This window comes from Rousettus aegyptiacus, unplaced genomic scaffold, assembly GCF_014176215.1.
Source record: "Rousettus aegyptiacus isolate mRouAeg1 unplaced genomic scaffold, mRouAeg1.p scaffold_m13_p_2, whole genome shotgun sequence".
Classification (NCBI taxonomy): Eukaryota; Metazoa; Chordata; class Mammalia; order Chiroptera; family Pteropodidae; genus Rousettus; species Rousettus aegyptiacus.
Window position 1 is genome coordinate 143,240,096 of NW_023416295.1, and position 24,718 is coordinate 143,264,813.

The 24,718-nt window shown below is 35.4% G+C and overlaps 1 protein-coding gene and 2 pseudogenes across 3 annotated transcripts in view; 2 read left to right on the top strand and 1 right to left on the bottom strand.

Moving 5' to 3' along the window:
• ITPR2 (inositol 1,4,5-trisphosphate receptor type 2) overlaps positions 1-24,718 on the top strand; it is a 405,483-nt gene that overhangs the window by 10,033 nt on the left and 370,732 nt on the right. The gene's annotated exons all lie outside the window — the stretch shown is intronic.
• LOC118614591 lies at positions 10,950-11,069 on the top strand (annotated as a pseudogene).
• Positions 22,819-24,520, bottom strand: LOC107497428 (annotated as a pseudogene).

A 24,718-nucleotide genomic window follows, 5' to 3' on the forward strand; every position in this document is an offset into this window, starting at 1 on the left:
ACTGGATTTATGATGCCATCTAATCTTGCTATAATAGGTACTTAGATAATCTCTCGGGTTATATCTCTGCACCTGCCCAGCCCAACATCTGATAAAACTTACAGTCTGGAAAAAGTAACTCTACAGCTTTATTTAATGGTTTACACATTATAGCCACATTAAGGAAAAGTTGATATTTGTGAAAGTTTAGCTTTGTTTTTACGTCTGAGAGTGAATTTGTAAGCATTTTGTGAGACCATTTTTTAGTTGAGATCATCTCTTCTTCTTGGTGGATCCAGGAAAACATTTTGTGCTATAACTGCTATTAGCGGAAAAGTTTAGTTGGAAATAATTTGCAAATATGAAACAAGAGAGTAGTTGAGAAATTTATAGAACTTAAGAAATATGTAAGTGGGCATATGACAAGTTGTAATTTTTCTTTTTGAAAATTAGGAATGTGTCTCGAAAAGGATAGGCATGAAAATACAGGTCGAGGAGAACAAATGGCCAATATTTTTGCTCTTCATTAATTGTATTCTGTCTATTGACTAAGTCTGTTATAATGTGTTTTGACTCAAGCTCATTCCAAAAGATACATGCTTGGCTCTTCTCTTTTAAAACTTTTAATTTACCAGTATTGTTATTCAGTCTTCTTGGAATCCTCATTGGTAGCAATGTACAAATGAGAACTTCTTTGAGAGTATATTCGTATATTGTACAGAGAAATAAAGTGAAAAATATAGATATGTACAAATTACAAAATAATTTAAAATATTTTAAAACAACCTCATTCTATTTCCTTTAGTTCTAACATACTATAATCCTCTATGATAGATGTTTTAAAATGTAATATCTTTAGGAAAGTAATTTTGAGATGAAAGAAAACAAATATTATCAGAGTTTTGTTTCATTTCTGTAACATCCAAATCAATCCAGTTGAAGTATATTATACCAAGTAGAGACAGTAACTTAAAAAAATCTATTACCCAAATCACCAAATGCAGTTACATTTGAAATTCAAAGTAAGTTAATGATTTAAAGACTAGTTACTTGTGTTTAGTAAAATATTCAAGGTCATTGCTAATATCAGGGACATAACTACTTAAACATTTGCATTTAAAGTAGATTTTTGGCTTCAACCATGCTTTCAGAGAGGGCAATTTCAGTTGTGGTTTGTTAAGCAGGGAAGGTAAAGAAAGGAATTTTGTTGTATTCAGGTTTCTGTACTTGTGGCTAGGAATGGTAAATATTGTGACATTTCAAGTCAAATCAAGACTCATTGTCAATGAAGGTGTTGGTTATTTAAAACTTTACTAAATCCATTTCTAGGATTGATAACATATGAGAAAAGGGCCTTTATTTACCTTTCTTCCCTATTTACCTGGCAGGACGTAATTTAATAGATGAATTCCAGTTCTAAATCTATGTGAAAAATGAGCCTTCTTTCCTGATCAGTACAAATGAAGTCACTGTTACCTCTTAGGGTGAAACCAAGTGCTTATTTCCAAAGTTTTAGCTGATAGAGAATCACTCAGTCTTTAAAAATATCATTAAATTGCAAGTACAAAAACACTTTGTTAATTATTGGAGAATCTGAATAAAAAATTGTTGAGGGAAATTGTCATGTAGAAATTTTAAGAGACAGCAATTAGTTTGGCAATAGATACCCCTAAAATTATACTATAAACATTTTCTAGAGTAGATCAACATTTATACTGTATAGTTGTTCAATAAAGAAGTTGCGATTAATATAATAAACTAAGGAATATCAGCCGTATCATTTAGTTTGAATCCTAATTTATTTAGAAAAATGCATATTAATTTCAATATCTCAGAGACTACGAGTCATTTCTTCTAATTCATTTTTTCCTTCTTTCCTACCAACAGAACTACTTGAGTTTAGGAGTGCCCAGAATAAAGACCACATTTCCCAGCCTCCCTTGCAGCCAACTGTAGCCACAGACTACTTTGTGTTTTGACCTTCAAAGGAAGCTTTTACTGCCCTCTTTCCTCTAATCCATACTCATCCCATTCAGCTATTTGTAATAAGGGCAGGGCAGAAGCCATCTTGAACTATGCTGATGAGGCCAATACATTAAGAATAATAGAGCGTCAAGAAATGAACTGGCTCTTTGGATATCCTCAAATCCTGGCTCTACTGTAATCTAACAGAAGATAAAACTAGATGTGAGCAGACAAGAGCCAGATCATATATTCCCCATTAAGCAATGTGAACTCATTGAAGGATTTTTAAGCTGGAGAATAAAATAGGTTTTGCTCTGGGAAGATCAGACAGTGGTAAAGAGAAAGAATTTAGAAGAAGGCTGCAAATGGTATGCATGGAAGGAATCAAGGTAATACATGAAGGCAGCTTGAATCAAGAGGCTGTAGTGGGGATAAAAAGTAGCTTTCATCAGAATCAACCATGGGGCAATGTCTTTGTTTAGTGTTTCACTTTAGATCTAAAAATGATTTAGGGATTAAGATATTCATTGTTACTTTTCAGGCTTCATTACTTTTAAAAATGGAACATATAGACTTGAAAGAAGTTTCTCTTTCATTTGCTTACATTTGGATAAAATGTCTTTAAGCCCAGCATAACTTCCTGCTTTCCAGAGTTCTGAGATACAAGCCTCATCTTGTACCATGTTCCCTTCCTCCTGCTCTCTGCTTCAGGCACAATGCCTGTTTTTCTTTTCTTTCTTTTTTTTTTTTTTTTTTTCTTTTTCATTACACAACCTTTCTGAGCTCCCTCTTACCACAGGACCTTTTCACATACTTTTTCCTCTGTCTGGTAGGTTTCCCCTCTTGACCTCCATGCCTTTCACTTAAATAACACCAATTTATTATTCAGATTTCATCTCTGTGACTCACCTTCAGTGAACTTTTCCTGGTCTCCCAGACTGTGAGTTCCTTTGGCTTTATATGTGCTCATACAGCACTGTATTTTTTTACTTTCAAAGATTTTATCACAGTTGTGGTTTTAATTTTATTTCTATTTCTATGATTATTGGATTATGTTTGTTTCTCCCACTGGTCTTTAAACTCTGCAAGATTAGCGACTATGTTGTTCACAGCTATGTCCCTAATGCATTGCAGAGTATCTGTCACATAGGAGGACTCAAGAAATATGTTGAACGAATGAATAACACTTTAGCACCATGGTTTAAGAGGATGGGATTTTGATTCAGACAAACTTGATTTCAGTTATAGTTTCACTCTTATTGTTTGATCTTTGGAAATTAGTACTGAGAGCTTCAATTTCCTTATCTATTAAGTGGGATTATTGCTTATAGTATTACTAGAATGATTAATGGCAATTGACATATGTAAAACACTTAGTAAGTACCAGGCCCTTAGCATTAGGTACTTAAGTTTAAATAGGTGGAAACTATTATTATTATTATTATTATTATTACTCTTACTACTACTACTACTACTAATACTATTATATCTGAAAAATCAGCATGAGTGTCTTTGGAAGCTTGGCTGATATCATATTGCATTGATGTTAAAAATTCTACTGTATTATGCTTATAAAATTTTGCAGTAAACCAGTTTTTAAGCTGGTATTTGTTTATTAGGCTGCTCAAAAAGGCATACTGCCTTATTGATTATTTATTTTGGTTAGGTCTTTCTCCCCCTTCCTTACTTTGATAATGCATGTTTCCAAATTGCAGGAACTTATATTTATCTTTTATTAGTGATTTGATGCATGCTTTCCTTTGATGTAATGCAAACACCTGAGCTGTATCAACATTAATAATAAGCTTAGAATTGTTTGGCATATGCATACAATACCTTCCTTGACTAGAATTTTCAAGTCTTGCTACATTTTCAAGCCAATGTGTTCAGTTGTTAACATTTCTTTCCTACTAGAATATAGAGGTAAAGGAAAACAATTTTGTTTTATTTATTGAGACAAAACAAATGTTTGCTTTGGTGCCATTAGAATAGAGGTTTTTCACAAATTTCCACTGGGCAGCCAGCTGGTGCTATTGTCCTTTCTGTGAATTTTCCTATTGGCCAAGAATTCCAGTTGAACTGTTACTCTTAGGGGGATTAGTAAAAATATTTATCTAATGTGGATAACTAATCAGTTTACAAATAAGCAAATTTGTATAGGACAGCCTTGTAATATTTTAAACTGACTGATCAAGGGATCCAAAAGGCATAGAGAATGTATCTTGCTCGTTCCTCTTAGATATACCTAATGAAAAAAAAATTATTTAGACTCTAATCTTCTTTTAGTTATGCTATAAAAGGAGATTTTACTATTTACTGGAACCTTGGAGTATATATGCATGTGTGTGTGTGTGTGTGAATGTGTGTATTATATATATAAACTATTGAAGAACCCTTGAAAATTAAAGCACTAACAGCACTTTTAAAAAAGTTCTTTGTAGTCAACAACAAAAAAACAATCCAATTAAAAAAATGGGCAGAAGACCTAAACAGATATTTCTCCAAAGAGGAAATACAGATGGCCAATAGACATATGAAAAGATGTTCAAGGTCACTAATCATCAGAGAAATGCAAATTAAAATCACAGTGAGATACCACCTCACAACTGTCGGAATGGCTGTCATCAAGAAATCAAAGAACAACAAGGGTTGGCGAGCATGTGGAGAAAAGGGAACCCTCATACACTGTTGGGGAGATTGCAGATTGGTATAGCTGCTATGGAAAACAGTCTGGAGGTTCCTCAAAAACTTGAAAATAGATCTTCCTTTTGACCCAGCAATCGCACTTCTGGGTGTTTATCCAAAGAAAACCTAAACAATAATTTGTAAAGATCTGTGCATCCCTATGTTCATGGCAGCACGAATTATAATAGCCAAGATATGCAAGCAACAGATAACTGCATAAATAAGTTATGGTTCGTATATACAATGGAATATTACTCAGCCATTAAAAAAAATGAAATCCTACCATTCGCAATGACATGAATGGACCTAGAGGTTACTATGCTGAGTGAAATAAGTCAGACAGAGAGATAAATACCATATGATTTCACTTAGTGTGTGGAACCTAAGGAACAAAAAGAACAAACTAATCAAAAACAGGCTCACAAATATAGAGGAAAATCCGGTGATGGCCAGATGGGATGGGGGTTTGGGGGCTGAAAGAAAGGGATGAAGGGTTATAGAAGTACAAATTAATAGTTGATAGATGGTCACGGGGATGGAGAGCACGGCATAGGGAATGCAGTTAGCATTAATGTAATGCCTAGATGTAGAGCCAGAGGAGAGAAAGCAATTAGGGGGATCGTTTATAAACCATATAAAGGTCTAACCAATATACCATATAATTGAGACTAATAATAAAATCAAAAAGTACTTTGCAAACTCTTATTTCAAAATTTCTGTATGAGAAGATATTTCCTTTCGGCTAACATAAATTCCTTATAGCACAGCTTATGTCAGTTTGCTGTTTCTAGTCACATTGGAGTAACTGAATGAAAGCTTGACAAGTGCCACATTCCTTGTTATGACAGAGAACTAATGAATCTGAAGACTGTTTATTAATTGGGATTTTTTTTGGTTGAAAGAAATAGAAAACACAATTGGGACAATTGTCAGCAAAGAAGAGAGCTTTGCTATCAAGGAAACCGAAAAGTCCAGGCATAACATTGTTAGAGACTCTCTCCCCTCGATTCTGTTTTATCATCGGTATGCGTCCCATCCTCAGCCAGGCCTTCTGCCGCTGGTGGCAGCATGACTACTATCAGCTTTGGCCTTACTGTACCCTATCCTCGTAGAACCGGAGTTGAAAAGAGAGTGCCTCATTTCCTCAAACTCTAGAAGTACTACTGCAGTCATCACTGTTGAAATGACTAGGATAGAGGTCTCATCTTTAGACACTGTGGCCGAGGTATGAGATGCTCTGATTACAGAGGTGACGTCATCATGCTTCGAGTGGGAGAAGAGGAGCCCTTCTTCATCCTCTGTCAGTGCTCTGTTGCCCTAAAGAAGGGAAGCACTGGATGCTGGAAAGGCGAAGACGTGTGCACCGCAGCCAAATACGAATAACCCTGAGCTGTCATGAAGCCACATGTCCTGTGTCTTTACAATCATGTTTTAAAATGTGAATCCCTTAGTTATTTTTAGTACTTCCATAGACTATTCTCTTTTTAGGTTATGACTTCAGGGCTTTATACTAGCACTGTTTTAGGTGGAGTGTATTTACTGATGAAAAGAAGAGTACCTTTACATGCCTCAGTAGTCCGGTCTGGTCTAAATTTTTCTATGGGGTCAGCTGCTGAACAAAAGGATTCTGAGGAAATCCAGGGTGGGGGTCATGGTGAGGGGTCAGAAAGGGAAGGCACCAGTTTACTGTACTTAAATGATACTTCAGTAATGTTGCTACAAAATAAAAAAAGGAGGGGGAGTTTATGAAATGAACTATCAAAATGAGTTTTTTTTTCATAAATAGGTGAATGAATGTGCTCTGATAAGTGAATCTCACCTATGAAAGTGTATGTATTTGAATTTCTATTTCTCACAGTAAATTCGATTGTGAATGTATTTGCTTTTAGTTTAGATGGCCTTCGTTTACACACGTGTAAGATTATCTACTTTATAGAGTAATCGTGGTGTCTTATGTGTATGTAATGTACAAGAATTAGTTATAATGATGGAAATATCTACAAAGCAGAGTGCAATATAAACAAGATTTAAAATACAAATTTTTAAGTTGAAAAGTCATTAATATAGTTCTCAAAAATTAGAAAATTTGTTGCTAAAATGCTTTTAGCTAAAAGTTCCCCAAGTAAAATAAATATATTTTGTGCCAGACCTAGATGTGTATTATAATTCCTAATTAATATGTAACATTTGAAATGTGATCTTTATATAACCTTTTAGAAAAGGAACAGTAGATTTTTCTAACTCTTAAGAGTCAGTGTCTTTAACTTATTTTTTAACTCCTATCTTTAATATTTAAAACTCTGACCCATCTCGAACTGTTGAAAAAATTTAGATTATGACTATCTAGAAATCATATTTAGTTTTAAGGTTGAAGTTAAACCATTAAAGAAATTTGTGTTAGATAATGAGTTTTTAAAGGCAATGTGGATTTTGGAAAGAGGTGTTTGCTTGCTTAGGTTTGAATTCTATTCCACCATGAAGAGGATCTGAGAATTCAGACAAATCATATAATCTCTAAATTCAGTTTCCCATCTTTAAATTGGGAATATTAAATACTACTTCTGTTCATCAGTGGTCCTGCAGGAGCGTGAATGATGTTATACCTGTGTAAATATTTGGAAGCTATTCTGGTATGTGCTAGATATTTTAAAAATTAATATTAGTTTTTTAATGATAAAGTCATAAGGAGATCACCTAACCTATTTATTAGTAAGAGTCGAATCATATCACACATTTTAATATCAATGGCTTATTTTTCTAGATTTGCTATAATTTGAAAAGCAAGTTGTTTTTTTCTCTAGCAGTGATGATGATACAAAGAAAATGTTGCATTAGTTATATAATCCAGAATTTTCTTGATTTTATTTTGTGTTCATTGATGAAGGAAACATATTTGGACAAGAGAAATAATTTATTTTAGTTAAATATATAGTTAAATATCTTGTTTTAGCAGTGGTTTTAAAACTACACTCCAGATATAATTTGATTACAATTTGGCAGATCAACACATTTGGAGTATCATCAATAATCTATGTTATTACTTTTTTTTTTCCAACTTGAAACATAAGAGGGGATGAAACATGAATTTAAGACTTGTTCATTGTTAAAAATTTTTTTTGGTCAAACTTTTTTTGAACTCCAATGTTCAGGGAAATATAAAGGGTGAAATACTAATATGTCTAAATCAAGATATTCATAAATTAAAGGAAATGTGACATTAAGTGAGGGAAAATAAAACATTTCCTATTTTTTTCTCTCCTGTTTTTAAATTCCGAACTCTTTAAACAAAACTTTTAGTTACTTAGCAATTCTTTAGGCCACATTTGGAATGCTTATGAGTCTGGCCTAACTAACAGCCTCTGTACTGCCAAGTTCTTAGAATTTAGGTTTTTCACAATTAGGGAAGAGGTTTTGATTGGTGGGAGGACTCAACATCCCTGTGGTACTGTACTGAGAGGAAGGGAAGAATTAAAAAGAGTGCACACCGGCAAAGTGGCAATGAGAGATGCCATTTCACTGATTTAACATTGACTTATTGGACACTGTAGGGGGGACTATAAGGATTTTTGGAGACCATTTACTGTAAGGACTGTCCATGAAATTACTTTGAGAGAGGAAAGTAAAAAAGGAACAAGGAAGTTCTATTGGTAATACTAAATCTCATCCCAGAGTGAATCATGTGCCTTTCACAGACCTTCTTCAAACAGGATGAAAGCAAGGGCCAAGTGAGATTATGTAGGTGTTTTATTTTTTATGATTTAGGGTAGTTTCTACTCATCCTGGCAGCAGATGCCATCATCTTGCATGGATGTGGCCTTTTAATGACAAAAGCCCTTAGTGTACAACCCAGAAACAACACACAGTTGAAGGATTGTCTCCTAATGAATGTATTTTTTCCATGTAATTTGTTGTTATGAACGGAATTATGATTTAAATGTGCAAAGCTAAAAAAACTTAAAAAAAAAAAAGCCGAAAGTGGCATTGGTTTGTGAGAAAGAGTGCGTATATTACTAAATCAACATTTGGTCATTATAGTATGTCCAATAACGTATAGTACTTGTAGAGGTTTGTCTTTTTCTTCTTGATTAGAAGTGTGGTTGGAAATCATCAAGTTGGCAGAATGACTAGACCCTAAAGACGGTTGCTCAAAAAGACGGTTTAAAAATATTTTGGATAAGCTATGCTCAAAATCCGTTTAAAGCTTGACATTACAAAATGGAAAGAATGAAAGAAACATATAGATAAATGAGAGCGTGTACTACTAGAAGATAATAGCTGGTTTTATTCATGAGGCAAAATGGCTGCTGGTGACACTATTTCTCTCCCACTTTTTCAGGAAGCAAGAGGTCATACCGTCTTGGAGGGAATTGGGAAAATCTCGCCAAAATGTCAATGAGATTGCTTATCCTTAGAAAGGCATCTTTCAGAGAAGAGGAAAGGTGCTTGGTGACTATGAATCAGTGAATTATTTAGGTAGGGTAAAAAAAAATTCATTGTTTACATTTGATTACTTGGTCTTCAGTTTCTTTAGGATAGCAGGAGGTTGAGAAATAAGTTCTTTTGCCTTGAAAAGGAATCTGCTTTTGGTAGCCTAGAAGTAGAAGCAGCCAAAATGAAAGCGATTGAATCACATTTTCAGAGCAAGTTTTGGAGAGAAAATAATTATAATGAATAAGCTGCTAAATGTTTAAATATCTCTGGAAGAACTTATTTGAATAAGAGAAAACAGTGACCTCTCTCTCACCCTCCCTCTCCTTCCTTCCTTCCTTCCTTCCTTCCTTCCTTCCTTCCTTCCTTCCTTCCTTCCTTCCTTCTTTCCTTTTCCTTTCCTTCCTTCCTTCCTTCCTTCCTTCCTTCCTTCCTTCCTTCCTTCCTTCCTTCCTTCCTTCCTTCCTTCCTTCCTTCCTTCCTTTCCTTTCTCTCTCTCTCTCTTTCCTTCTTTCTCTATCTTTTCTCTTCTTGTCTCGTCTCGTCTCGTCTTTTCTCTTTTTTTCTTTTTTTCTTTTCTTTCTTTCTACCAGATAGAAATCTGATCAGTATTAGTCTAGAAGAAAACCATTTTGCAGATAAAAGGAGTTACTTTTCCTTTTGGGTCCAGGAAATGCTAGTGTGAAACATAAGCTGTATCTATGCTTCAAAAGAAATCAGAAAATAGGGTCTGAGATATTCTCATCCCTTCAACTGAAGGGCAGAATGTGGAAGATGATACCTTTCTTGAGCTTGTCTTTGTGAAATTATTTTCCTCTTATTTAAAATCCTAAAGATGGGTTATATAGCTTCAAGAGAAGCTTCTGTAATAGTTTTTACTATGACTTTCTAGAATTATTGACATTTTGATTGACATTTTGATTGTTGCAACTTGATTGCTCTTTAGGAGTATTAAAACACAGTGACTTCCAAATTTCAATTAAGTTGCTAAGGGAAAAGAGAAAAATAAAACCAGCTGTTGATGATAGCAATAATTGTAAACTGGGTCTTTTAAAAGTTAATGGGGTCGGTGTGGGGGAGTGGGGGAGAGGATCATCCTTTTGAAGAGATATGTGCCATTCCTTTGCTTCCCATCAATTAAAAAAAAATATCAAGTTACATGTGGCCACAAATAGTATCTTAGAAAGATAACACTGTGTGGTCTAGAGGAGAGCATCTATTTTATCCTCTTCTCCATACAACCCTTAATTATAGAGGTAATATTTGAGATTCGCTCTAGGTTATTAGGGGTTAAAGCAACCAGTTATTAGCTGTTAGTTTTGTTTCCATAGAAAGGGAATTACTAAAGGAGTTAGCTTCATGCCGTATTTTAAAGAAAAGCATTATTTCTGTGAAATACTTGTTGAATAGAGTGCGTTCTTTTTTTAAATTAAATTTTTTGAAATAATATAGGTTAATAACATTATATAAATGTCGGATATAGAACATTATAATTTGTATTCTCTACTGTGTGCTCACTACCCAAAATCTAGTTTCCTTGCATTACCATATATTTGACTCTCTTTACCCAATTCACCCTACTCTCATCTGACTGTTTTTTTTTGAACAAAACTGTGCTAAGGTTAAGATGTGAGAATTTGCCTAAGAACTTTGACATCTTGATCCTAAAGTATGCTTATGCTCTAAGTCAAAAAAAAATTTTTTTTGAGGGTCATATGTCCCTTTGAGAATAAGAGAAAATTTGTGTTGCAACTTCCCAGGAATATATACAAACAAGATTTTACATATATATGTGGGTCTTCAAAACTCCCTGAAATCTACTCTTTGGACCCAGTGTGGGAATACTCAAAGTAACATGCAATAGTGGCTCTTAAGTTAAAATGTAAACTCCTGTCTACAGCCATGCTACCCTGAACAAGCTCGATCCCGTGTTATCTCGAAAGCTAAGCAGGGTCAGGCCTGGTTAGTACTTGGATGGGAGACCACCTAGGATAGACCAGGTGCTGTAGGCATAGAAAATAAAAAGGTGATTGTGAGCTGACGAGGTCCTTGCAATCTGTGAGGTCAACCAAGGATTGCTTTGCCTAGAAAAAAAAAATTAAGCTCTAGGTTTTGTTTGTTTTGTATTTTGCTGTTTCCACAGTGCCTAGGACCGTGCCTGGCTTGTAATCAGCACATAATGGATATTTGTTGAATGAATGAATCCCTAACAAAATGAACATATTTTACTTTTTGGTATGCGGATGGTCTGGATGTTCTGGTTGCTTATACTTTACCAGTTCTTTACTAGCTACGTGACCTTTATTTACTTTTTTTGTAAGAAACAGAAACCCAGTCAGTTTAAGTGAAATAGAGGCTTTTTGGTTTGCATTCCTGGGAAGTCCAAAATTGGGTTCTAGCTTCCAATACAGCTAGAACAAAGGATTCAGTTGATGATACCAAGGTTTTCCTTCTTCGCTTCATTCCGTCTTATAAGCTTTATTCTCTGGCAGACATTTTTCACCCATGGTATGAAAAAATGGTTCCTGGCAGTTCTAGGCATACACTTTTCCTCATAATGCTTGATCTTTGAAGGAAATAGAACCTTTCCATTTTTCTTTCATTGTTATATGTGCTTCTGTAAGGGTACTTTGGCCCTGCCTGGGTTATGTACTCCCTTCTGGACCAAACACTGTGTCTTGGGTGATGGGAGAGAGAGGGGGGCCACCCTCTCTTGAGTGGGAGTGGGGTCCTGTTGGTTGTTAACCATGCCATATGAAGAATTTTAAGTGAAAAAGGGAAGTTTCTAAAAGGGTAAGGGGAAAGTAAATAGTAACATATGTACAAGACAGCTTTTATATATGCAGTTGTGCGCTGTATAACTACGTTCTGGTCAGTGACAGACTGCATATATGACAGTGGTCTCATAAGATTATAATGGAACTGAAAAATTTCTATCATCTAGCGACATTGTAGCCATGGTCATGTCATAGCTTAAAGGTCGAAGAATCAACAAGGCTGTGGTTGAGATGGCAAACAGCTTTAACCTGGGTGTGGATGAGGATGACATCGAGGAACTCTTAGAGGTAGTTCGGTGGAATTTACTAGTGTAGAGTTGTTGGAACTGGAACAGGAACTCATAGCTGGAGAAGTGGCAAGAGAAAAGGAAACTGCAGGAGAAGAAACAGAAGAATTTCCAAGATAATTCACAGTAAAACTTTTGCAGACTTCCACCAGCTCATTTAAAAAGTGTGAAAATGTGGACCCCCCAACACCAAAAGGTTTTCATTAATAGAGTAGAATGTTCATGGTGGACTATCTGCTTACAAGCAAATCTGTGATGAAAAAGATGCAAACCGAGCAAACCACCATGGACATATTTCTGAAAAGAATGACACACCTTTTCAAGAAGAGACTCGGTCAGTTCCTTCAGGAGGTATTCCAGAAGAAGGCATTGTTGTTATAGGAGATGACAGCTCTGTAGAACCTCCAGTGGGACAGGATGTGGACGTGGAAGAAAGTGACATTGATGATCCTGACTCTGTGTAGGCCTGCTGATGTGTGCGTTTGTGTCTTAGTTTTTAACAGAAAAGTTTAAAAAGTAAAAAAAAAAATTAAAAATGGAAAACTTACAGAATAAGGATATAAAGGAAATATTTTTGTGCAATTATGCAACATGTTTGTGTTTTAAGCTAAAAGTTCTTAGAGAAAGTCAAAAAGTTAAAAAGTTTATAAAGTAAAAAGTTAACGTAAGCTGAGTAATCTATTATCGAGGAAAGAAAAATATTTTTTAATATATGTAGTGGAGCCTAAGTGTACAGTGTTCGTAAAGTCTACAGCGGTGTACAGAAGTGTCCTAAGTTTTCACGTTCACTCACCACCCACTGACTCACTCAGAGCAACTACCAGTCCTGCAAGATCCATTCATGGTAAATGCCCTATACAGATATGCCATTTTCTTTGTTTTTTGTATATTTTTTACTGTATCTTTTCTAGGTTCAGATATGTTTGGATACACAAATAATATTACAGTTGCCTCCAGTATTCAGTACAGTAACACGCTGTACAGGTTTATAGCCGAGGAGCAACAGGCTCTACCATAGAGGCTGGGTGAGTAGTAGGCTGTACTATCCAGGTTTGTGTTAGCACCCGGTGATGTTTGCACAACAAAATCACATTTCTCAGAACGTATCTCCATCGTTAAGTGGTGCATGACTGTAAACTAATGTTTAACAGTGTGCTTCATGAGCAGCAGATATATGTCATTTTTTTCTGTTAAAAATTATATTTGAATAACATTTTCACCAAGAGCTTGAATGAATTAATTTACCGAATTAAATAAGTGATTATGAAGTGTTCACTCTGTGCCAGACACTTCTAGTTTTTTGACTCCGAAGTACTTAACAGCACCTTATTTATGGTAAATACTATATGGTGACAATAATAATTGCTATAATACTATATGGTAAATATAAATAATATGTATAATTCTACCCCCAAACCAATATAATAGCCCTTAAAGAGATTTTAGCCATTTTTAAATCAGTCCTGAATCTTCTTCTTGTTCTCTTTAGTTAGAATACTGATTGTATGAAACACATTAACCTTCGCTCTTCTCGCCTGGATTACTGTGCTCATCTCCAAAGTGGGCCCTACTTCTATCTTCCTCTCTCCCACCAGTCTATTCTCAGCTTGGGATCTTCCTATTTATAAGCCAGATCAGGCTGAGCTTTCTCTGCTTCAAACCTTCCAGTGGTTCCTGTCTTAATCTCACTCAGAGTAAAAGCCAGAGTCTGTACAATGACGTAGGAGGCCATTTAGGATCTGGCCCCTCCCATTCTTTGGCCTTTCTGATCTGTCCAGTCGATAGCTCAATTACTTACCCCCTCGCATTAGCTGCATTGGCTTCCTTGTAGGTCCTCAAACATGACAAGCATGCCCCCACGATAGGGCCTTTGCACTGGCTGCTTCTTCTTCCTGGAATGCAGTTCTCCTAGATATCTCTCTCACTCCCTTTAAGTCTCTTACTGTGTTTTGTTTCCTTTTTTTTTTTTCCTATAACATTTATCCTTTAGCACACTATATAATTTGTGGATTCATTATGTGTATTGTTTGTTATTTGTCTTCTCCCTACTCCCCTCTGCAAGAGTCTTTGTTTTATTTGGTCTTAGAGTAGAGCCTGGCACATAGTAGCTGCTCGGTAAATATCTGTGGAATGAATGAATTTCCTGATGAAGAGATATAGATCGATTTTTTTCTAAAGTGATAACCTTTTTTCAACAGTTAAATGTTAAGAATAAATAATAATGAAAATGATGATAGCTAATAATTATTGTGTATATACTTCGTGCTGGACATTTATAATAAATACTGCTGCTGCTGATGGCTAACCATTATTGAATGTTAACTTTGTACTGGAAATTCTGCATTATCAGATCAGTTAATTTTCAGACCAGTCCTCGAGTCAGTACTAGTATCATCTCAATTTTATAGTTAATCCAGAGAAATAACTTCCCGACATTACACATTTATTATTACACATTTGTCACCATTGTGATATTAGAATCTTAAAAGAAAACATATATTGTTAACTTTGTATTATCCCATTTTTATTCTATTCTAGCAGAAGTTAATATCTCTCTTTGGGATTTTTTACTTGTGGTTATGATGATTGCTCTCTGAAGAGTTAGGGATTAGAATTAAGAGCATTCTTGTATTTAAAGATACATTTGTTTACCTAAGATTAATTACAAATTCTACTTTAAGAGTACCAGTATTTTTTCTCCAGGAGTTGGCAAATTTTTTTTTTGTTCAAGCTGGAAGCAAGAGAAGTAATTTAACACACATATGTATAGCTCTTTTTAGCCATCAGGCTTTTCTGCTTGATTTTCTGTAGCTTTGGTTTTACCCTCAGTTGGCTCTGGTTTCACAGAAATCCTATGGGTTGCTTCATTATTTTTGGGCAAGGATTCATGCACTCCATCCCAGAAAGAGAAGTCTCTGCTCTTTAATTAAGACACTCCAAAAGGGAGTTTTGTCATTTCAGCCACAATCAGACCCTTACCAGTAACACAAATAAATCTAGGATTATTTTCTTTGTGCACAGAAATAGTTTCTAAGAGTGTTTTATGCCCCTTGAGTTCGTCCATACTAATCATAGGTATAACTTTAGAATGACATCTGTGGGTTTTTTATAACCCATATTTTTCACATTTAGCCACTCTTAATTAAATGTTGGAAGCTGTGTTTCTGAAGGAATTATGTGAGAATGGGAAATTTCTTTTGTTTTCTGTTTTTTTTTGGGGGGGGGCGGAGAGTTTTTAGCTCTTTTCTTTTATTGGCAGTTCTTAGAAATATCTCAGTTATTGGTTGACTCAGAAACAAGAGGCCTCTGCTTGTAACTTTAACAAGGTAATTCTTAGACCCTGCAACTTTCTGGGAAAAAAAGTCGTTTCTCATGCTGTAATGATTGTGGAAATTGGTATATGGTCGCCAGAAGGTTTTCTTGCCAGGGAACTTCTCTTGCCAACTATTTCCTCCTAGATGCATTTCTCTTTTATGTATGATTAGCCAGGAAGTGGTAGTTGGTTCTCATAATCACTTCTTTTTGAAGAGGGCACTACACTAAAGGAACAGGGAAGAGGCAGGTCCTTCCAGCTATAAAACTAATCACAAATCTCATTGTGCTCTGAAGATTTCAAAGGGAAGAAGTGTTTCTGGCTAACTTTTGTTCTGTGTAAGAGCTCTTACTGATGGGATTATTTTTTGAGATCTCTTTTAGCCATTCATTTCTAGAATATATACTTAAATGTTCCTTTATGGTTTGCTGAGGGGATGAGCCAAGGATGAACAGTTGTATCATTATTACATACTTTGTCTTTCCTTCCTATGATCTTCCTGCTATATCATCAACCTCATTTGTCTTTTGCAATTTGTTTTCTTTACCTTTGTGGTCCATTAATGTATCCATTCACTTTTTCAACAGTCATTTTTTTTTTTTTTTTGTGCACTGACTGCATGCCAGTCACTGGGCTAGGTAGGTGTTGAGCATATAAAGATTAAAAATATGTGGCTGCAGTTCCCAAGGAGCTCACTGTTTGTTAGAGATGTGTAGCTGGAGGTATAATACAACAAATAACAGCTTGAAAGGGTGCATATTAAAAATATGGTGAGATTGCAGAAGGAGACCCTAAACTTCTGGATGATGGATGAGTATGGGGTTTTTAGCTAGACATACATTCACTATGAGCCAAGAGAATAATATATTTTTTAAAAAGCTTTTAGTTTGTACTATATTTTAGAAATACAGTAGGGATATTAAAACCATACAGTTGAGGAACCTGGTATATTAGTTCCATATGTACTCAAAAATAAAATATTTTCTCCAGTCGTTGAGTCTCATATATTTCCATGAGGAGTTATATGTTTTGTAAACATCCTTTTTTTGTGTATTTTTTTAATTAAAAATTTTTTGTATTTTTTTAATTAAAAATTTTTTTCATATGTCTTTTAGATCAAGCTTATTAATTATAGGGTTCAAAGCATGTATCCTTACTAAATATTGTGTTTGCCCTATGAGTAATTGAGAAGTGTGTCGAAATCTCCCACTATGATAATGACTATTAATTGTTCCTTGTAGTTCTATAAATTTTGTTTTATATAATTTGAGGTTATTACTTATAAATTTAGAGTTATTATATTGTCTTAGAGAACTGAAGCACTTCTTATATAATTGCCCTATTTCTTCTGACTATTGCTTTTTCCTCTCTTAAAGCCTATTTTTCTAATACTATTACTGCTGCCTTATGATCTAGGTATGACTCATATAAATAGCATATGGCTGGATTTTTCATCCAATCTGAAATTCTATTTTTTCTTTTTTGGAAAATCTTTCTTTTTAAATGATAAGTTAAAATTAAATTTATTACGATTATTTTTGATTTATTTCTACCTTCTTTCTTTGTACCTTATATTAATCATAATTTTTCTCTGTCTTTTTTTTCTTAATTCTTTTTGGATACATTGGACTTTCACTTATTTTTCTTCTTATTCCATTCCTCCCTCTTTACTGGTTTTGTATTTATATTCTCTATTTCTGTGGTTTTAGTAGTTTCTTTTAATATTATATATACTCAAAATATAAAGTTAATATTTTAACTTATTCCTGTATAATGCAGAACCATGGAACTATTTAACTCAGATCACTTTCTTTCTGCTTATATGCATTTGTCTGGTGTTATAGTGCTGTGATTTTTAAAACTAATATGTTAGCCATTATTTTTAGTCATTAGTTTTTGTTTACATTATTTTGTTTAGATTAATTCAAATGTTTTAATAGTTTTTTCCTCCCTATTTCTTCTCAGTACTCATTTTTCTACTAAAATAATTTTCCTTCTACATGAAGTATAGTGAAAGTCTGTTAGTGGTAAATATTTAGTTTTTATTTATCTAAAAATATTTTGATATTACCCTTGTTTTTGAAAGTTAATTTTGCTGAGTACGCAATTTTAACTTGGAAGCTAAATTTTCTCTCAGCATTTGTAGAAGTGATTCCACCATCTCCGATGTGTGTTGTAGAGTCTTAGAAGTTGACAGCCCAATATATTGTTTTCTGTATCTGTAGATTCATATTTTTCATTAACTCTGGAAAATTCTCAGCCATTTTCTCCTCTAATATTGCCTCTCTTCTCAAAGCATGATACCACTTATACATGTTGATCGAAATTGTGGGGTCAGTACAGCAGATCTGCTCATGCTTCTCAAGGCCCAGTAAGTGCTTCCGGGCTCTGTGTTTTAGGCTTTCTGTGGTGACTGGTAAAGTATGAATGTACTGACTCCCAAAATTAGAAGGCTCTATCATGACAAAATGCTTCCATTATCCCTGTTCTGTATTGGTATCTTTTATTTACTGGGATCATAAAATATCTATGTATAAGTATAAATTGAACAGCAACAATGAAACTTTCATAGTCATTGAATGTACATGTCTTGGAAAGAGTGAGGGAAATTAGTCCAAGGGTGGAATGATGCCCAGCTATACTGGTGGATTCAGGGATTTTATGTCAGTGCTAATGACAGATGGAGAGAAGCAAAGAATACTCCAAAATATCAAGCTAACCATAGTAAGATTTGCTCCTGAAATTTGCAAAGATAGCTATAGAGACATTCCAGAGATAGAGGGTCAGAGGATTCACAAAACTGTTCCTTCTAGGAAGTGAAGAAGGGAACATTCAGAACTCAAAAACCTTGTAAGGCTTGCAAGTTGAGCCATCTGATAACCCCACAGTAACTACTGAGACCTGAATCTGCTCTTCGATACCTTCTACAGATGACTAATCTTGGGGTGCAGCACAGCCAGGTCACAGAAATCTCTCTAAAAGGAATTCATTACACATATCTGCATCAACATAACCCACAATCCTTAGTAGTCCACTTTTTCCAGTAAGAAGAGAAAAGGGAGAAAATTATCCACAAAGAAAAATAAGAAATTACTTATTTTTTATGTTTATCATAATAAAGAAGTTTTTGCTTTAAAAATATTGCCTCTCTTCTAGTCTTTCTTTCCAGGATGCTAATTATATATGCATGGTAACCTCATCCTCCCTTTTATATTTCTTAACCCCTCTTTCATATTTTCTCTGTCCTTCTTATCCTCTGTTTCATTTTGAGTATTTTTTTAAGATATATTTTTCAAGTTATTAGTTAGCTGTGTCTAATTTACTATCTTAAACCCACCTACTTATTTTAACAATTGTTTTTCATTGCTAGAAATTCTTTACTAAATTAGTGTTTTGTGTTTCTTTGGATAAATACCCAGAAGTAGAGTTACTGGATCCTTCTCTGACGCTTGTTATAGCCTTAAAGTCAAAGTCTATTTTGTCTAGTGTAAGTATTGTTACTCCAGCTTTTTCTTTGTTTTCATTGTTATGAAATATCTATTTCTACCCCCTTTACTTTTAGTCCTTGTGTGTCTTTTTATCTGAAGTGAGTCTCTTGTAGGCAGTGTATGTAAGGGTGCTACTTTCTTATCCATTCAGCCACTCTATGTCTTTCGATTGAAGCACTTAACCTATTTACATTTAAAGTAATTGTTGATAGATATGTAGTTATTGCCATTTTTTTTATTCATATTTTTGATCTTTTTTTTCTTCTTCAAGGAGTCCCTTTAACATTTCTTGTCATTCTGATTTGGCGGTGATGAACTCCTTTAGCTTTTTCTTGTCTGGGAAACTCTTTATCTCTCCTTTGATTATAAATAATAGCTTTGCTGGATAAAATTATCTTGATTTTAGGTCCTTGCTTTTCATCACTTTAAATATTTTGTGTCAATCCCTTTTGGCCTGCAAAGTTTTTGTTGAGAAATCAACTGGCAGGCTATGGACACTCCCATGTAGGTAATTAACTGCTTTTCTCTTGCTGCTTTTGAGATTCTCTCTTTATATATAACCTTTGGAATTTTAATTATGATATTTTAATTATGATATGTCTTGTTTTGGACTCTCTGTCCTTCCTGGACTTGTATGTCTATTTCCTTTACCAGGTTAGGGAAGTTTTCTGTCATTATTTCTTAAAATAGATTTTCAATTCCTTCTCTCTTCCTTCTGGTACCCATATGATGTGAATGTTGGTATGCATGATTTGTCCAAGAAGCATCTTGAACTATGCTCATTTTTTTTGATTCTTTTTTCTTGTTACTGTTCTGATTGGACGTGTTCGGCTACCTCATCTTCTAAATTGTTTTGATCCTATGCTTCATCTAATCTACTATCGATTCCTCCTAAGGTATTCTTTATTTTAGTTATTGTATTCTTCATTTCTGACAGGTTTTTTATTTTTTGTATCTTTATTTTTCTGTTTTCTATCTCTTTGTTAAAGTTCTCACTGAATTCATCTGTTGTTCCCCTAAGTTCATGAGCATCCTTATAACCACTGTTTTGAACGCTGCATCTGGTAGATTGCTCATCTCCATTTTGTTTAGTTCTTTTTCTGGAGCTTTGTTCTGTTCTTTTATTTGGGACATTTTTTTCGTCTTCTCATTTTGGCTGCCTCCCTGTGTTTGTTTCTATGTATTAGGTAGAGCTGCTATGTCTCCCAGTCTTGGTAGAGTGGCCTTATGTAGTAGATGTCATGTGGGGCCCAGATGTGCAGTCTCCCTGATTACCTGAGGTGGGTGCTCCAGGCATGTTCCTTGTGTTGGTCGTGTGTGCCCTCCTGTTGCAACTGAACCTTGATTGCTGTTGGTAAGTCCAGGGAGGAATTGACCCTTAGGCTAATTGGTTGTGAGGACTCACCATGACTACAGTGGAGGAGCTGTTGTGCAGGGCCTAACATTACGGAACACGATTTGCTTTAGTGAGGGCTGTGGTGCTTGCCCAGTCTGCTCTTTGGGTGTGTCATTTGTGGAGGTGGCTGGGTGGTACTCTGGTGTAGTTTGAAGCTGGCCAATGGGTGTGTTGGTTCTGGGACCTTATGGGAGGGACTCTGGTGCAGACCAAGGTCAGCCGCTCCCTGTGCCATGCCTGAGGCCACTTTGATATAAGCTAGAAAGTGATCTGAAGATGATTGCCACTTGTGCTGGGCTCAGAGGTACCTGGGAGAGGCTAAGCTGCGAAGGGTGGCTGGCTGTTATTAGTGCTTGGCTTGGGGCTGTTTAGCAAGAGGTGCGGGGCACATGAGGCCAGATGCTGCTTGTTTGGGGTTTGGGAAACTTTGAGAGATTTTAAAAGAGTCTGAAGCATAAGACAAGACAGGCCCTTTGTATGGAATGACCACTAGGAGCAGCTTGGGTGGGCTGGCAACTTGGGTGGGGTATGGTCTCAGAATCACCAGGGCTGGCCGCCGGTGTTTAGCCACGTTGGTGGAGACTCAGGTAATGGCATGCAGTGCAGGCTGTTTTAGGGGAGGGCCCAACAAAGGAATAATGGCTTCTGCCCCTCCAGCTCTCACCCTGAAGCTAGATAATTCATTTTCTCCCTGTATGTCCCTGGTGCCTTTCGAGCTGCTGCCCCAGTGTTGGAACTTAGAGTGAGTCAATTAGCGAGTAAGTTCATTTACAAGGACTCCCGCAGCTCTCCGTCTTACTCAGCCATAGTCTCTGATAGTTTTCACAGCTGGAAGTTATGGGGGCTCCTTTTTCCCTGGCACTGGAACCCTGGTCTGGAAAGCCTAGTGTAGGGCTGGGACCTCTGCAGCCAAGGTACCCTCCCAAGTTTTAACTACCACACATGGGACCATCCCTTTCTGCATCTCAGCCCCTTCTACCAATCTCCATGTGACTTCTTCTGTATATCCTTGGTTATTGGACCTCTGTTCAGCTAGACTTCAGATGATTCTCAATAATGGTTGTTCTGTAGTTTTGCTGCAATTTTTATGTGGTTGTGAGAGGAGGTGAGCACAGTGTTTACTTACTCCACCATCTTGACTGAAAGCCTCCTGTTGCCCTTTAAAATTTTTTTCTTTTATGTCTGTAAATATTCGTAATAGTTATATTTTATATTTTAGTTAATAATTACAGTACCTATTTGATGTTGTTTTTGTTTATGCATGCTTAGCAGCTTCTTGTCTTAACAGGATTTTAAAAAATATTTGAGGTCATATTTCTTGAATTTAGTCTCCAGTATAATAACCATAAACTCTGGACAAAATATAAAACTAGATATGTGAAGGTGTGACAGAGCGACCAAAAATAGGCAGAAACATGGGGCTGGGAGAGAGTGTCACTAGGTGTGTTTCCACCCTTATGGCCTTTTTCCTGAGAGCACCTCCAACCAGGTGGTGAAAACTCAGGACTGACATCTGGACATGAACTTTTCCTAGTGAGTCACTATTTCCAGTGCCAATGATTTTCTAGCTCTTTGTAGATGATTGAGAACTGATAGTAGTTAAGGTCATTGGGGGCAAAGAGGTCGAGGAGGCAGGGTAGGGAAGATTAGGAACAGGAAGTTATTAGATTCAAGAGGAAAAAGTAACCATTTCTTTTTTTGCCTGGATTAAGACTTTAAGTTTTCAAAATATATGGACAAATCTTTTCTGAAATCATGGTTGGGTATACGTTTCTCTTTAAAGGCAATGTGTTTCTTTTCCCACCAGTTTCATCAGCATACATACTTCGAAGATAATTGTTTCACAAAATGATGGCATCTTGCAGTGATTTTAAAAAGGTTAAATGTGGACAGCAGCATTCCTTTTGTAGTCCAAGTGATAACCCATTTCTTTTAAAGGTCTTCAAGTCATTTGGTTTAGGTGATAGCACTGATCAAAACATTTAAAAATAAGGATTCACCTAGAATTTTTAGGGGTTTATATGTAGTAGCACTTTAAAGTTTAGTGTTTATGCTGTAATTTAAATGTGGTTTCAATTGATTTTATCTTTAATGGAAAAATAACTGGAAACATTTTAAATACCTAAGAGCAAGCACAATTTCAACTTTTGAAGGAACCTGTTTTAGAGATATTATCAGCAACAAGTTGTACATGATCGAAAAACTTATATATGGAATTAAACATTCTTTTAACATTTAGTCTTAAATACTTGTGTTAATAAAATATTATTGAAATAAGACATCTAAAAAGAATAGAGTATTAAATTTTATTGGTTTTACTTTTAAAAACTTCACATTTCAAATGGCAAAGAAAAGTGAATTTAATTCTTCTTGTTATCATGGGAAGGCAAAATACATACAACTATAATACTTTGGTATGTTGCATCTGCTTTGCATTTACAAGTTAGAACACTTTTTGGCAGAAAGTTTTGCAATAAAGGTTACTTCCTTATGCTTGATTTCAATTGCTTATGGCTTCGTGCAGGGGCGTGTCCACAGGACCTATCAGGTATAAGGCATGAAATTGGATATTTATAGAACCTAGTATTTCTTGTTAAGTCACTCTGACTGAATTAGGAGATATTAATTGGCATACAAACAAGAATTTGCAGGCCTTTACAGTGGCTCTTTATTTGGGGAGTTTGAGTATTTGTAAGTAAAATAATGTCCGTATTACTAAATTGCAAGATCTTAAGATTTAAAATACAGTGTTCTAAGGCTATGACAAGTAAATGAAACAAAATCACCTACTAGTACTTTGCTTGGAATGATGAAATAATGCATAAATCTAAAAAAAAAAAAAAATCAATACCAAATAGTTAAACTTTCAAGCTACAGTGTATAAAATATTATAAAGGTCAGAATCTGCTAAAGAAGGCTGATACTACAAGCCAACTCTAATTACAAAATTGGATCAGAGAAATGAATAACTGCAAAAATAGAAGGAACTGGGAGAAATCACAACTGACCCATTCAAAAAATGAGGCACAGAGAGGTTAAATGACTAAACACAGATGGATATGGAATGGCAGACCAAGGATTAGACCTTCCCCCCCCCCTCTTTTATTTTAGTACTACTTCTAAAGGAAGGTGAAGGAGGGAGCTTAATGATGTGTCAGGGTGGTGGGGATCTGTGTGGAGGAGGGGCAGTTTAGGTAAGAAGTTAGAAGTTGTATCTAAGGGAGAGATTCATAGGGCTACCAGAGTGAAGTCCCAGGGTTGGGGTAAGTTATTTGTGATAGAGTTCTGAATGTACTTTAAAGGCAATTCTGTCATGCTTATAAACCCAGCCTCAATCATAATTGCCTTTCTTGCTGTAAGATTTTAATAATGTTCATTGTAGATTACCCACCTTCTCTTTCCCCCTAAATTCATTTTATTTAAATGTGTTTCAGTGTCATTTTGTTAGACATGAACTATGTTACTTGATGGTACAAGAGTCAGATATATGGGGTAAGCAAATATCAGGAAAATAATACACTTGTTTTATAAAATATTCAAGGTAGAAGTACGATTTATAGCTTCATAAGTAAAAAATTGTTATGCCCAACATATTTTACTTATTATGGAGCATTTTCTTTGCAATTGATGGAATAATAAGGGACTGGAGACCAAAGAATAATTTACTTTCTTTGGGAAATCTATTTAACAATCTTATATCTATATATTTTATATAATAATTTATTTATACCCCATGTGTGTTATATGCTATTTAGTTTTGCCTATTTCTCTCTCTCTCTCTCTCTCTTTTGGCATAAGAAAATTTATTCTTGGTCTTGCCTCTTGCCTTTGTATAAAACCAAAACGAGATGTTGGCTATTTTGACAACCTTAAAGCGGACTCCAGAAATGTCACCAGTAGCATGATCTTTGCAACCAAATCCAGTAACCAGAACTTCATCAGTTTTCTCAATAAAATTCGAACAACCATCTTTGGCTACAAAGGCTGTGATCTTTTTGATCAACTGGACCCTGACACACTTCATGATGGCAGAATTTAGTTTGGCTTCCACCCCTCCTTCTTCCAGCACAATTCCCTTTGCAAGGCTTGGCCTTCAGGGCTTGTGCCCAGATGGGCTTTCTTGTTTTGTTTATCACGCCACTTCTGATCTCGGGATGGCTCCAGAGCTTCCTGTCAGTACTAAGACTGTGACGCTTGCCCATCCTTTGGGCACCACGGGCCTAAGAAAAAGAGCTAATTTTGCTTATTTCTAACATAAATGGGGTTATATAACATTTATTTGCTTTGGGGACTTGCTTTCCTTTTTAGCTTAACTTTAGGTTTTTGAGATGATTGTTAATATTGTTGCCTGCAGCTGCAATTTATTCACTTTTTAAATAGCTATCCATTGTATGAAATTA